This window comes from Neophocaena asiaeorientalis, unplaced genomic scaffold (genome assembly GCF_003031525.2).
Source record: "Neophocaena asiaeorientalis asiaeorientalis breed wild unplaced genomic scaffold, Neophocaena_asiaeorientalis_V1.1 scaffold684, whole genome shotgun sequence".
NCBI classification, from domain to species: Eukaryota; Metazoa; Chordata; class Mammalia; order Artiodactyla; family Phocoenidae; genus Neophocaena; species Neophocaena asiaeorientalis.
In genome coordinates this window covers 5,630,347-5,644,575 of record NW_020174048.1, presented here as the reverse complement: position 1 = coordinate 5,644,575, position 14,229 = coordinate 5,630,347, and positions in this window count along the sequence as shown.

The following is a 14,229-nucleotide window of genomic DNA, read 5'->3' as shown; positions in this document are numbered from 1 at the left end:
GTGATATATGCTTTATTGTGGCAGTTCTGGAACGAACCCATGATATCTCCGAGTTATGTATTTTGCTTTCCGATAGCTTTTCCAAGTGTTCCCATAGTAAAAGGAGAAGACTGGAATCTATTTTCTACTTTGGAGGAAAAATGACACGCCATAGCGTAAACTTTTCCCTGGGGCTGTCAGAGGCTTCCCAGTTCTATTAGCTGCATTTATTCCTGTGGGAACCAGGAAGTATTTTTGCCAATGGGACCCCTCTTGGGAAGGGACATGAGGATTGTTCATGCATTGAAATACACGAGCACATCATACACAATAAGAAATCCCCTCCACTGTGCTTCTCTGAATGGTTCCCCAGTCCCTAAAATGAATACATATTACTTTGATAACAAAGAGAATTAAGTATGTCCAAGTGAACTTTCTATTCATCCACCAATGTCCAGATTGAAATTTATCATTCCCAGAATGCCTTCCTAATTTTCTTGTACGTACACATTTGTATGAAACTTCATGTCCCAAGAATCGTCTGTTTCATATTCTTATTTATATGTTCCCTGTGTCCCTTTTAAAACATCAAGTTCTTGAAGCCTATGTATTATGTCTAAACATCTTCATGTTTCCCACTGGATCTAGAAAAATGTCACCCTTAATAAATGCTCATTCAACTGAAATTAATTAAAATTATTATTCTTGATTGTTTTATCACATATACAGTTTTTTATTTTTCATATTGAGGGCATAAGGACCCTGGAGTTACATCCAGGTTCTTCACATTGAAAATGCACAAATGAGTGACCCTTGTGTAGTGAGTCTCCTCTTTATGCCATAACCTTCCACCAAGAACCAGATGTCATGAAGCAATGCAGCAGTGTTATTAGGATTTATGGGAAATTTGAGGGAAGGCAGCCGGCTGAAATAACAATATGAAACTCTGGGAGCCTCGTGTGCAGGTGTGCTCGCAGGCGCAGTGGAAGGCTTGATATTATTTTGAGAACCAAGCCTCTTAACTGGGGGTTGGTGCTATGTTGAATAATGTCAATCCAGGAAGTTCTACGTCAAGATGTGCATGTCACTGTAAAAATGAACAATGAAAACCTGTTCTGAAGCTGTTTCAAACTTATGAAACCTTGACCCATGAAATTTCTCCAAGTTCAGTGAAATCTATAATTGAATAAATGCACTTGTACTAGTTTAGTTGCCTAAAGAGATTCAGTTTATTCAGGATTGCAAAAAAAATTTAAATGTCTTCTAGCTTGTTTTTTCAGGACCTGCTCTGTTTTTTTAAAACTTATGGTTGGTTATGTTAACATGTTGTTGAGATTCAATATTTCAAAAACTAGAAAAAACATTTTAAATAGTGTATGAATTTACTTTTAGAATCATATTCTAAATGAATATTCTATGTATATACATAGAATATATGTATATACATATACATATATCCCCATATCTCTTCCCTCTTGCATCTCCCTCCCACCCTTGCTATCCCACCCCTCTAGGTGGTCACAGAGCATGGAGCTGATCTCCCTGTGCTATGTGGCTGCTTCCCGCTAGCTATCTATTTTACGTTTGGTAGTGTATATGTGTCCATGCCACTCTCTCACTTCGTATTTTTAATGAAATAAAAAATGTAGGTGTAGTCAAAGCCCCCTTTTAGCCCCTCTCCCTTAATCTCATTCCTTTTCATCTAGCTCCAAAAATAATCACTCTTTTCAATTTAGTGCTCATCTTGAAAACGATTGTCAAATAGTTTTCTCTAAAATATAAAATGTTCACATTTTATATATTACATACTGCTCATCATTGTGCAACCTGCTCTCTCCATTTGATATTTTAAAATATGTAGCCACAATTATCTAATAAAACAATCTTTAATAAATAAAGTGTTTTATGATGAAATACAATCATACAAAGAAAAGAAAAACAATTATATGAAGCCTGATTGTCAATAACTCAATTAGGCAGGACAATCTCATATGATAAGCAGTGAACTTCATTCTTTCCCATTGATGATCTTGAGATTTAGTGACATGAAAACAACTGGTCCCTTCCTTGTAGATGAAGTCTTTTTGGGAGGGTGGGGGTGGGAGTGGGCAATCTCCACTGACTACATATGGCTGATGAATTTGGACTATTTGCGTCCCTAGAATATGATTTAGTCCAAAGCAATTTGAAGAGGTAGAGGTAGTGAGTAGATGCAGTGAATCTCTGATTGGGAAATTCTATAGAAAACTTGGTCTGAATGTAACTTTTAGGTATATGGTCAAGGTTGAGTTACATATTTTAAAAGGAACTTAACACCCAGACAAAGACTGAAGGAGATCTGATTTAGTATGTAAACTTAGATGTAGCTGGTTTTCATCCATGCTTCTTGAATGCTTGCATGGGCCAGTCAGTGCTTCTACATGCCCTATATTTTTGTCATTAAATACATCCTGGAGAAGAGATTATCTTTATTCTGTTTTATTAGTAAACTGAGGCTCATAAAATCCAAGGTCATATATTAAGTGGCATAGCTGAGATGTAAAACTAGTTTCCTTGTCTCCAAATCCAGTAGTCTTCTTTTTCTATCACAGCTGCCATTATGGAAATAACAACTTGGATATTCATCTTTGATATGATATGTCCATAGCCTCTTGTTTTAGTGTTGGTTACTCTTTTTTTTTTGCGGTACGCGGGCCTCTCACTGCTGTGGCCTCTCCCGTCGCAGAGCACAGGCTCCGGACGTGCAGGCTCAGCGGCCATGGTTCACGGGCCCAGCTGCTCCGCGGCATGTGGGATCCTCCCGGACCGGGTCACGAACCCGTGTCCCCTGCATCGGCAGGCGGACTCCCAACCACTGCGCCACCAGGGAAGCCCTAGTATTGGTTACTCTTGAATAAAAATGCAACTATAACATTTTCTTTAGTTATACCATTGTAAGAATATTTTGCAGGTCTCTAAAAAAGAAATATCTTATGAGCCTTGTGTTTTCTCACAACAGGGAACTCCTTCAGTATCTGTTCATGGATTTAGCAGACCTCTGAGAAGAGAATGACAAAGTAACTCAAAGGACAAGAAGAAGAGCCCCAAAGGCAAACAGGAAAAAGCCCCATGTTGGATCTCCTTCCCAGGTGTAGCAACAACTATCCCAGGAAAGAATAGCCCAAGGGGCACATTGGTCCCTATCTTAATGCCTGTTAATATCTGCCACTGTGTTCTTCATCAGAGCAGGGTTGAACTACTTCCGAAGTTGACTGAGGTTGCCTGCTCTCAGTAAGTATAGGCTTCCAACATTGAAGAGAACTGACCAAAGGTTGTGAAATATCTTTCTAATCCTCAGGAACAAACTGAAGTCTCCCCAGCACTTTTCTGCTAATGAACCCAATGTGTGCTTTACTTTATTTGTGGTTCCTTTTTCCATCCTAAGAGAAATACTTTCCCTGAGGGTTCCTATCAAATACCACTGTACAGTTGCATGGTTCACTTGATTGTAGAAGCTCAGCAACATATAAAATTTTAAATGCATAGTTGAACATCTCCTCTTTGTGAACACCATTAGGTATGGTTCGATCCTAATGTAAACTTATTCCTAGAAGCTGCTAGTATTCGTATAATATAAACAGAAGTGGTTTTTCTACTCAATAAATACAAAGCTCAATTTTGCTGCTAAGATTTGTAGATAGATGTGTGAAAGGTAACTAAAATATTAACATGTTCAATTGATTATTATAAGAATGAGCCATTTTCTCTATAACAGGTAGCTCTGTATGAAAAAGGGCTGGGGAATATCACCTCATCTCTGCATGCCTCAGTTGCTGCATCTGTAACGTGAAATGAGACAGATGGATGACCTTGGAAGACCTTTCTAGCTCACACAGTCTACAAAAGGGTGACTCAAAGCTAAGAAATCATTTCCTAGCACCTCCCATTATTCTCAGTTCTATAATATCAAGAGTACAAAATGAATAAGAAAAAACATTGAAGAGCCAGAGTAATGCAGGTCATTGACAAGGTACAACTTCCTTGGTTTGGTACATCTCACATTTAGGGGATGATGTATAGGTTTGCTCTAGGAATGAAAGTCGAAACTTATATCTTTTCTGTCCCTTTCATAAAATAGTTTCAGGCCCTGATCCTTACCTTATGCTCCTTTTAATTCCTTCTCTGAGTGAATCTTGTCCCAATTATCTTCAGTCAATCACTCAATAATACGAAGCCATATTCTAGCATATCTCTAGCTGACAGGTAAATTCCAAAACATTTTATGAATAGCAAAAGTGAAGAAATGTGTGCAATATTATCCATCCAGGTTGACTCTTCTTTGCCCCAAATGCATAGCTATTTTCAACTAGGTTGTACACTCAGACCTTTACTTTCGGTAAATGAGAGTGCAGATCTCCTGGAACAAAGGGAAGAATCAATTCAGAGACGGGGGCAGAGCCGTTGGGCGGAGTTGCCTTTTCTTCCCCAGGGCGGAGTGCTGCCCCTGTTCTCACTACATCTGGCAGCACAGATGGTACGAAAATTAATAGGAGGGAGAAAGCATTGACCTCATGTGGATATAAACAAGTCCTGAGACTACATAGGCAGGCAAATCCGATAATGGCCTTAAAAGAGACCTTGAAAGTTCATTGAGTTCAGCTCCCTGTAGCTGATAGGACAAAGTCCGATGTCCTGGATGAGCATCCTTGAGGTCATATGCATAGAGATACCAGAATCGGTCACTGAGGACAGCCATGCAGTGCATCTCCCCAGATAAGTGTGGGCATAGGCTACCAACATCTGTTTTATATTAGTCTCTCTTGTTGTAGATAGGAAATGAGAAAAATGACTACTTAGGTTTTTCCTATCGCGTGTATTCAACCAATTGTTAGAATACTCAGAGACGAAGAGCCTATAAACAGATGTTCATCTTTAAACACATTTACAGGGTTTCAAGAAATAGCTGGTTTCAGGAACGTGTTGGTAACTGACATTAACCACTAGACAAATATCTATTGATTATAGAATTATTGATCTGAAGAAGGATTTGGGTTTTGTCCATGTTGTTTGTGGCAGCCCTAGTCTAGCTATTCAGGCGTGGTTGACAGGCTGGTGTAAAAGTCATTCCCACCCCCGTTTCCCTCCCATTCAAGGGGCTTCATGGGGCAGTGAGCCTTAATCCAAGGCCCATTGGAGGGTTTTAAAGAAAGATTTGCTTTTCTGATTAAAGAGACGAAAGGGTCTCATGCTGTGTTTTCTCCCCTTCTACTTCCCTTGAACGCGAAGTTGCTGATGTATTGCAACCATGGAGGCAAAGTAAGAGAATCGCAAATTGCTGACATTATTCCAGCAATTTTCCTGGCAACACATTTTTGTTATGTGAATATAATTAACTCCCATTTTTAAGCCAAGCTTAGCTCACTAACTTCATTCAAAAACATACCTCAATGATGCACTTACTAGTGTCTAAATATTCTTCACAATCTCTTAACAACAGAAAACCTACACCACGGTAGTCAGAGTAATATTAATTCAATTCTCACTCTAAATATAACTTCAACTATCATATCCAGGTTTATAATCTAGAAAGCACTTTCACTCTGTAACCAAGAATAATCTCCTTTAGTCTTGACGATTTTTTTTACTCCAACTATTTTTTATTCCATTTCACCTAAATGAACCACTCCCACTACATATTAAAAACGTGTATTTCTTTATTTAAAACTAAATTCGGAAAAAGTTCTAGATGGACCTAGTCCCACATATCTGCATACTTTTACAAAATGAAATACGAGGGAAGTTCTTTAATGAGGTGTGCTTGAAAACTACATATATAGACCATGAATCCCTATATGACCAATCATTTGGAGGTTGTGTTAAATTTGAATATTCTCAATATTTTACAAATAAATTCAAGTTACTGATGACCCCAAATCACATTAACCTGTGGTTCTTTAATTTATCATGCATACTAATCACTTAGAAAACTTGTTAAAACCCAGATACTAGGTCACATTTGCAAAAATTGATCCAGTAGGTTACTTGTGGAGTCCAGCAATTTACATTTCTAACCAGCTTCCATGTGACTCTGATATTGTTGGTCCGAGGGCCACATTTTCAATAGCACGGATATAAACAGTTTCAAATGATACTCATTAATAACACTGTTTTACTTGCACTTCTTCATACTGGAGAGACCAATCGTCTTTGGGAAAGGTGTTGCCATATGCTAGGTCAAAGCCATGTTTGTATCTAGTATGACCATTTCATAGCATTGGCAAAGTTCCAGCTGATATTTAGATCAACAGCTTGATTTCCCAAACATATAGCTCTTAAACTTATGTGAACACATTTATGCAAATAAGTGGTCTCCCTCCTCTAAATCTGATAGCTCTTGTTTTAATGGGCCCCCCAAATTTCTGTCTTTGGAACTCATTATGATTCATTCCAAGTCCTACTGTGTGTGAATAATCTTTCAAAACACGTTAATACTATAATAAAAGAGCATATGGCATCTAAAATTCACAGGAAAATATATGACCATGTTATAACGCAACGGTCTCCGTTTCAGTTTTTTTTTAATTCCTATTTAACTAAAGAAGAAACTATGTTTCTCATTAATCAGTAATCTTTTCTTCTGTTTCCAGTTTTAATCACACACACACATACACACACACCAACACACACACACACACACGTTTTGTGTGTTGGAGAATGCAAGGAAGATGCTACTTTACGCTTGGTGGGGAGGACAGGCTGCTGTGATGAATCTCATGCAGCAGGTGTCTGATGGACGATTATTTAATCTTTGCTTTGGGAAAGAGCAATCAAATGGTAGCTGTTGGTATTTGTTTAATAAAAACTCCAGACGTTGACAATGTTTCCCCATGGCCATTGATATATAATCATTTGCACACAGCTGCTAAAAAACCATCAAGCCCAACTACTTCTTGATTGTCACTGGGAATAATTCTTTTTTCTTTGTGTGTTTTATGCGTGGCCCTTATAGCATGACTCATAGATTTTCCAAGTGTTAAAGTGAGCCAGCTAAATAAGATTTATTCACATTTATTCTCTCATACTTCTGTAAAGAGCTCTGTCTTACGTTAATGGGAGCATTCTGATGGAATAATAGAATGTCATCATTTTCTGTCTCTAGTTAACCTGGAAACGCAATGAGCTATGCATCTTTATGTGGGGCACCGTTTTGGGAAATTTTTTTGTGAAAAAACACATAGTCAAACTTTGAACACAGGTGAAGAGAATAAAGCACAAAGCTTTTGTTGATTTATTAAAGGGCGTCAAATTCGGACTTTCCCAGTATTTCCATTCTTCCTACAGTTCAAAAAATATTTCCTTTTTTAAAATTTTTTATAGTCAGCTAAATGTCAGAAATGGAAACATCTTACATTTTTTTTCCACATCCGCAGTAATATTTTCAGAATAATGTCTGAGTTGCTTCAGGATTGGTAAATAAATGTCTACCTCCCACCTCCATCCCACCTCCAATAGAAAAGATTAGTTCTCTCTGGATTTTATAAAACACTAGAGTAACAGGATCCTCACAGGAATGACAATGTTAACAGTAACAAATATCATGTACGTTTCTCTTTTTCCCTTTCAGTTATTTCATAAACCAACACTGAAATCACTGGCAGAGTGTGTTGTGTTGAAATAATGCATTAGTAACATTACAGAGTGATTACAGAACGCCCTATTAGGTTCCTATTGCTGCTGTAACAAATTACCACAAACTTATTGGCTTAACACAACACGGATTTAATATCTTATAGTATGGAGTTCAGAAGTATGAGATGGGTGTAACTGGGTTAAAATTAAGGTGTCATCAGGGCTGAGAGCACTCTGTAGCCTTTAGGGGAGATTCCATCTCCTTGCTTTTCCAGCATCAGAAAAGGCATTCTTTGGCTCAGGGTATCTTCCTAAATCTTTAAAACCAGCAAAGTAGCATTTTCAAATCTCTAAGTCTGGCCTTCATTTCCTTTGTTACCTCTCATTTTCTCTCTCTCTTTCCTCCCTCCTATAAGAATCCTTGTCACTATATTAGATTCACCTGGATAATCCAGTACAATCTCCCATCACAAGATTCTTAACTAAATCACTTCTACAAAGTCCTTTTTGACTTGTACATTGACATGTTAACTCTTCAGGGATTATAATATAGACATCTTTGGGGGGATTATTCTAATCACTACAAGTACTATAAAAATTATACACTGTAGGGCTTCCCTGGTGGCGCAGTGGTTGAGAGTCCCCCTGCTGATGCAGGGGACGCGGGTTCGTGCCCCGGTCTGGGAGGATCCCACGTGCCGCAGAGCGGCTGGGCCCGTGAACCATGGCCGCTGAGCCTGCGCGTCCGGAGCCTGTGCTCCACAGCGGAGAGGCCACAACAGTGAGAGGCCCGTGCCAAAAAAAAAAAAAAAAAAAATTATACACTGTCCTTTCAAATTCCAGTTGACATCATTTAACATAGCCGTGCTCTTTAGAGTTCATTTTAAGGCATTGTTGATTTGGAAAAAACAAAACAAAACAATGAGTTTTAAAATGATTCAAACTGTTCTTTCAAAAATAAATTTTTCTAGAGAGCTAAATGTTGCAGAGTAAGTAATAAGTAACATTACAAAGAGCACATAAAATATAAGGCAGCTATTTTGGGCTAAACTCTGCTAATTACTACTAATTAACTGATTATAATATGAAGATTAGAATATTAATGCATATAATTTAACATAAACTGATTTTTAATAAAGAATACGTCATAGAATAGGCAAGACTGACACTTTTTCTTGAGGGTTCTTTTTACTCCCTGGAGTTTATTTATTAATGTCGTTTTGACCTGATGGTAGAGTATAGTAGGACTGGAAAAGCAAAGCAGACTAGAACAGAATGTGGCGAGTATAAAATATTGGAAATACAGTTTTCTAGGTTATCATATTATGAAAGGGAGAGGCAAGACTTCCAGGAGATAAGGAAAATGCATGAATGAATGATTCGTTTTCTGTGAGTTACTGTGTTTAAGATGCAAGTTTAAGCTAAACATACTCTAAACAGATAGAAGGTCTTTTGCCCCAAACTTTTTTCTCCAATACCCCATCTCAGCTGGAAGCTGAACCCTAACTCCCAAAGCCAAGTCCCACCGATTCTTCTTCCTGAATATTTTCCACATCCATCCTCTTACTACTGCCACTTCTACCACCCTAGGGCAAGCCACTCTCATCTCTCTAGCACACCACCTTCCAACGATTCTGTTCTCATTTCTCCCTAAATCCATTCTCCATTCAGGAACCAGAGTGAACTGTTAAAGAGGCAGGTATGATCTACAAGGCACTACGTGGTTGGGCTATGGCTAAAACTCCAGAATTAGGATCAACTTTTTCTTTACACTCCAGACAAACTCCCATGCATTACTCTCCAGTTCTACTGATCGTTTTATTTCTCTAATACCACAAACCCCTTTCCTGTTTTAGGCATCTGCAATTCCTATTCTCCGCCAAGAAGATTCTGCTCACCTACTATCCCAAATTTGTCTTGCTGGTCTTGTAGATTATGTTTGGCCTACCCTTATATGCATATGGTATTTTTTCCTGTGTGTACATCTCATTTTACATTGCATGATTATTTCATGGGCTATGATCCAGTTGTTTTCCACTGCTCCACCCAAGTACCAGCACTTTCCCTTGCACACATTAACCTCATAAAAATGTTTAATATAGATGGATGCATGATATAAATGACAATTTTCTATTGATAGAAGCTGAGAATGGCCAGCTATGGGAAGAACCAGATGAAAAGATTCCAAACTATACTGTGCAGTGTGGACTCTTTCCTGAAACTTCCAAATATGCCTCCTGATAACATCCTAACGTAAATCGCTTAAAAATAGATACCATATTTTCCTGATCTGTTACTCCATTGATGGACCTTTAGGTTGTTTCCATGTCTAGGTTATTGTAAATAATGTTGCAATGAACATGAGGGTGCGTATATCTTTTCAAATTAGTGTTTTTGTTTTCTTCAGATAAATACCCAGATGTGGAACTGCTGTATCATATGTTAGTTCTATTTTCAATTTTTTGAGGAACCTCCATAAGTTTTGCACAGTGACTGCACCAATTTACTTTCCCATCAACAGTGGGAAAAGGGTTCCCTTTTCTCCACATCCTTCCCAACACTTGTTACTTCTTGCCTTTTGATAATATCTCCCCTTCTGACAGGTGTGAGGTGACATCTCACTGTGGTTTTGATTTGCAATTCCCTGATCATTAGTGATGTTGAACATCTTTTTATGTACCTGTTAGCCATCTGTGTGTCTTCCTTATAAAAGTGTTTATTCAGATCCTTTGCCCTTTTTTATTTACTTATTTATTTTTTTGCGGTATGTGGGCCTCTCACTGTTGTGGCCTCTCCCATTGTGGAGCACAGGCTCCGGATGCACAGGCTCAGCGGCCATGGCTCACGGTCCCAGCGTTTCCGCGGCATGTGGGATCTTCCTGGACCGGGGCACGAACCCATGTCCCCTGCATCGGCAGGCGGACTCTCAACCACTGCACTACCAGGGAAGCCCCCTTTGCCTTTTTTGAAACTGGATTGTTCATTCTTTTGCTATTGAGTTGTATGAGTTCTTTATATATTTTGGATATAAACACATTATTAGATATATGATTTGCAAATACTTTCTCTCATACAGGAGGCTGCCTTTTCATTTGTTGTTAATGAAAAATAATCCATGCAATTTAAAGAAACAATTTCAAAATCTGCAAAATAAATAATGCATGGGTAAACCAAAATTAACATGCTAAAATATAAGTCCTTGTACAAAAGTTAAGAGACAGGAGAATAAAGAAAAATAGAGGTGGAAATATAAAAATATATATAAGAAGTAAAAATAGGAATTTTAAGCATAAAACTATAAAATTAAGATAATATAATGCAAAGTATAAAATATAAATTTAAAACTAGAAATAGTTAAGCAAAGAAAAATTCAATCAAATTAAACAAAGAAAATGTTAACAAAAGATATATTAAAGAATGAATTACAAAATTTAAAATTACTTAAAGCAATCACAAAGATGACTGAAAATTTACATGAGCATAAAATGAATACAGATACAGGTAAATAAATACAGAATTTGGAAATATAGCTACACAAGTGAAAATCCAAAAATAAAATTACATATCACTACAAAATATACTGCTACTACAACAACAACAAACCAGCAGATTACTTTGTATACTGAAGAGAAGTGATTCTTAATAAAGGAGAGAAAACATAACCAAACGCAGACAAGTGAAAACAGAGTACTCGTAGGTAAAATAACTACCCAGAGCCTTACAAAGGTCAGGATGAGGTCACCAAAAGCAGAAAGTGAAGGACAAGGGAAAGAGTACAAGCCATTAACCTCATACACGTCAACCCACATCTGGCAATTCAAACTCTGACCCCTCAGTATCCTTGCCAGGTTCACCTGTAAACACAGCTGTAGTAATCTATTGAAAGTATTTAGTACCATTCTTCACAGAGCAAGTTCTTAAGGAGTATGGATTCATTGAATAAATTGAAGCTTGAGTCTGTACTAGAAAAAATTATTCCACTACAAAATCTATGGATGTAGATAACTCATATCTATAGACAATCCTAACCCACCCATCACTGGCTTAAAAACAGTGGAAGGGCTTCCCTGGTGACGCAGTGGTTGAGAGTCCACCTGCCGATGCAGGGAACACGGGTTCGTGCCCTGGTCCGGGAAGATCCCACATGCCGCGGAGCGGCTGGGCCCGTGAGCCATGGCCGCTGAGCTTGCACGTCTGGAGCCTGTGCTCTGCAACGGGAGAGGCCACAACTGTAAGAGGCCCGCGTACCGCAAAAGAAAAAAAAAAGTGGAATAGTTTAGTTCAGACTTCCTTGATATCAATTCTCTCAGGAAACACACCTAGAAAATGAGGGAAGAAAGAGTGGAGAGAACAATTTTCAACAAGCAAAACATTGTTTAGACCACGCTTTCACTCATTCAAAGATATTTTCTAACTATCTACATTCGACGTATGTGGCAAACATTGAAAATACATGGCAAAGAAGCTATTGAAATTCCCTACTGGACAAAACCCACACTTTCCCACAGAAGACAAGGGTTAACACCATTACTACTTATGCACAACATTGTATACAAGACCCGGGACATTAAAACAAAATATAACTAAATAAGTAAATAAAGATATGAAAAGAAAAAAAAAATGAAACTCCTATTACCAAAACAAAAAAAAAGTGATCCTGTAAGAGGCTATGCAAGAGAATATGAGATTATACAAACAACAACAGCATTCCCATAACTAAGAAACATGTGGATATATAATTAAAATGAAGGTACCATCAAATTCTGCTGATACCTAGGTGGCGGAAATCTTACAAATACATGTTAGTTTTTAATAGGTAAAATATAAAAATTTTTCAAAGGACTTAACAAATAAGACATATATTTCTCATAGATAGAAGTATATTATTCAAAATATTTCTTTTCTCAAATCATGCTAATTATTTCATGCAATCCCAATAAGAATTTCAAGTCTTTTTGTTTATAACACTTGACAAAATGGCTTTAAGCTTCTTATGAAGGAAGAAAAGCCCAAGAATGGTGAAAACAAACTTGAAGAACTAAAATTTCCCCACTATTCAGTTAAACTCATATGAAGCAATAGCAATGATGTGTGTTTTGGTATAATGGCAAACAAAATACACCTTCTGAAGGAAATAGCCAGGAAGCATATCCACACATGCAAACTCATGTATGCCTTATAACTTTTCATATAACAGATAAAATTGCCAGTCAGCATATTCAATAAATGGTACTGGGCATAATGTTTACCATATGAAAAAAAAAACATTTCAAGTGCATACTGTACACAAATTGCCAACTACTAGGCTTAAAAATATACATGCAAAAGTAAAATATAACTTGAAAAATATTTTTTTAAAATAAGATATTTTTGACAAGGTCCTCAAGGGAAAAAAAAAAGTTAAAACTAGAAAATTTTTCTACAGTGAAATAAACATGGTGCACTACGTTAAAAGACAATCCACAACCAGGAGGTGGTATTTTCAAAACATAGCTGAAAAGGATTAGTGCCCTCAATATATGAATAGTTAAATTAACAATTACTCACAAGTGAAAGAAATCCCTAAAAATGGTCAAAAGATACGAACAAGAAATTCATTGATTAGAAAAACTGAACAGAAAAGGATATGAATGTTTATTATCTGGACAAGTAAACAAAGAAATGTATGGTAAAGATCCCATAGCCATCAAGTTACTCAACTCTGTACAAATCTAATAACTTGAAGTATTGGCAACACTTAGGGACACTTGTACCCTGACATCACTCATGTGCACAAAGGCACTTGCCCTATGATGCTTATTGCATCATTTTTTTGCAATAGGAACTTAGCAGAAATTTATCTAACATAAGAGAAATTAATAAATGTGTTTTACTGAACAATAGAATTATAATCAGGTCTGCAAATGCATTGTCTAGATATACATACCATCGTCTTTGAACTGAACAAGTTGAAATAATCCATGTAATAATGATATGATTTATTTAAATTTTAAAAAGCAAGTAGAAACCATATTGTGTATTAAATATTTATGTTTCAATCATCTACCTATTATCTGTAGAGAGATCTGTGTCTAGATATAGTTATAGCTATGTAAAAAAATCTGAAATAGTCCAGGAGTATGACATAAAAGAAGATACACCGCAGAACCAAGAGGAAAGAAGAAGGAGCTTATTTTAGGGAGTATCAACAGCTGCATTTAAGGAAAAGAGGGAGTGAGAAAATAACAAAGACAAAATATTAACATGTGCTTGCTATAATTTCTATGCTTTTTGTTATGTTTTAAATAGTTTATAGTTTTAAAACACTAATGAAGTGTAAAAACACAAGAAATGCATATTTTGTAAATATACAAAATTATTGGCACTTTTCCAGAAAGGTGGGGCCACATTTGTATACACATTATTCTACATAATTCCCTGCCAAGAGTAGATATTTAATAAAATTTAGCTGCATTCATGACGTCACTCAGAGGAAAGAAAAAGAGTACTCACAGCTTCTGGAAACAAACTGGATATATTACTGCTACAGTTTCTTAGCCATATTACTATAGTAGGATTGATGGGGCACTTAAAGTACCTTGTATTTCTTGAATGCCTGTGGTTAGCTAATAATGGATGGTCAGGGTAGAAAACCAACTCCAT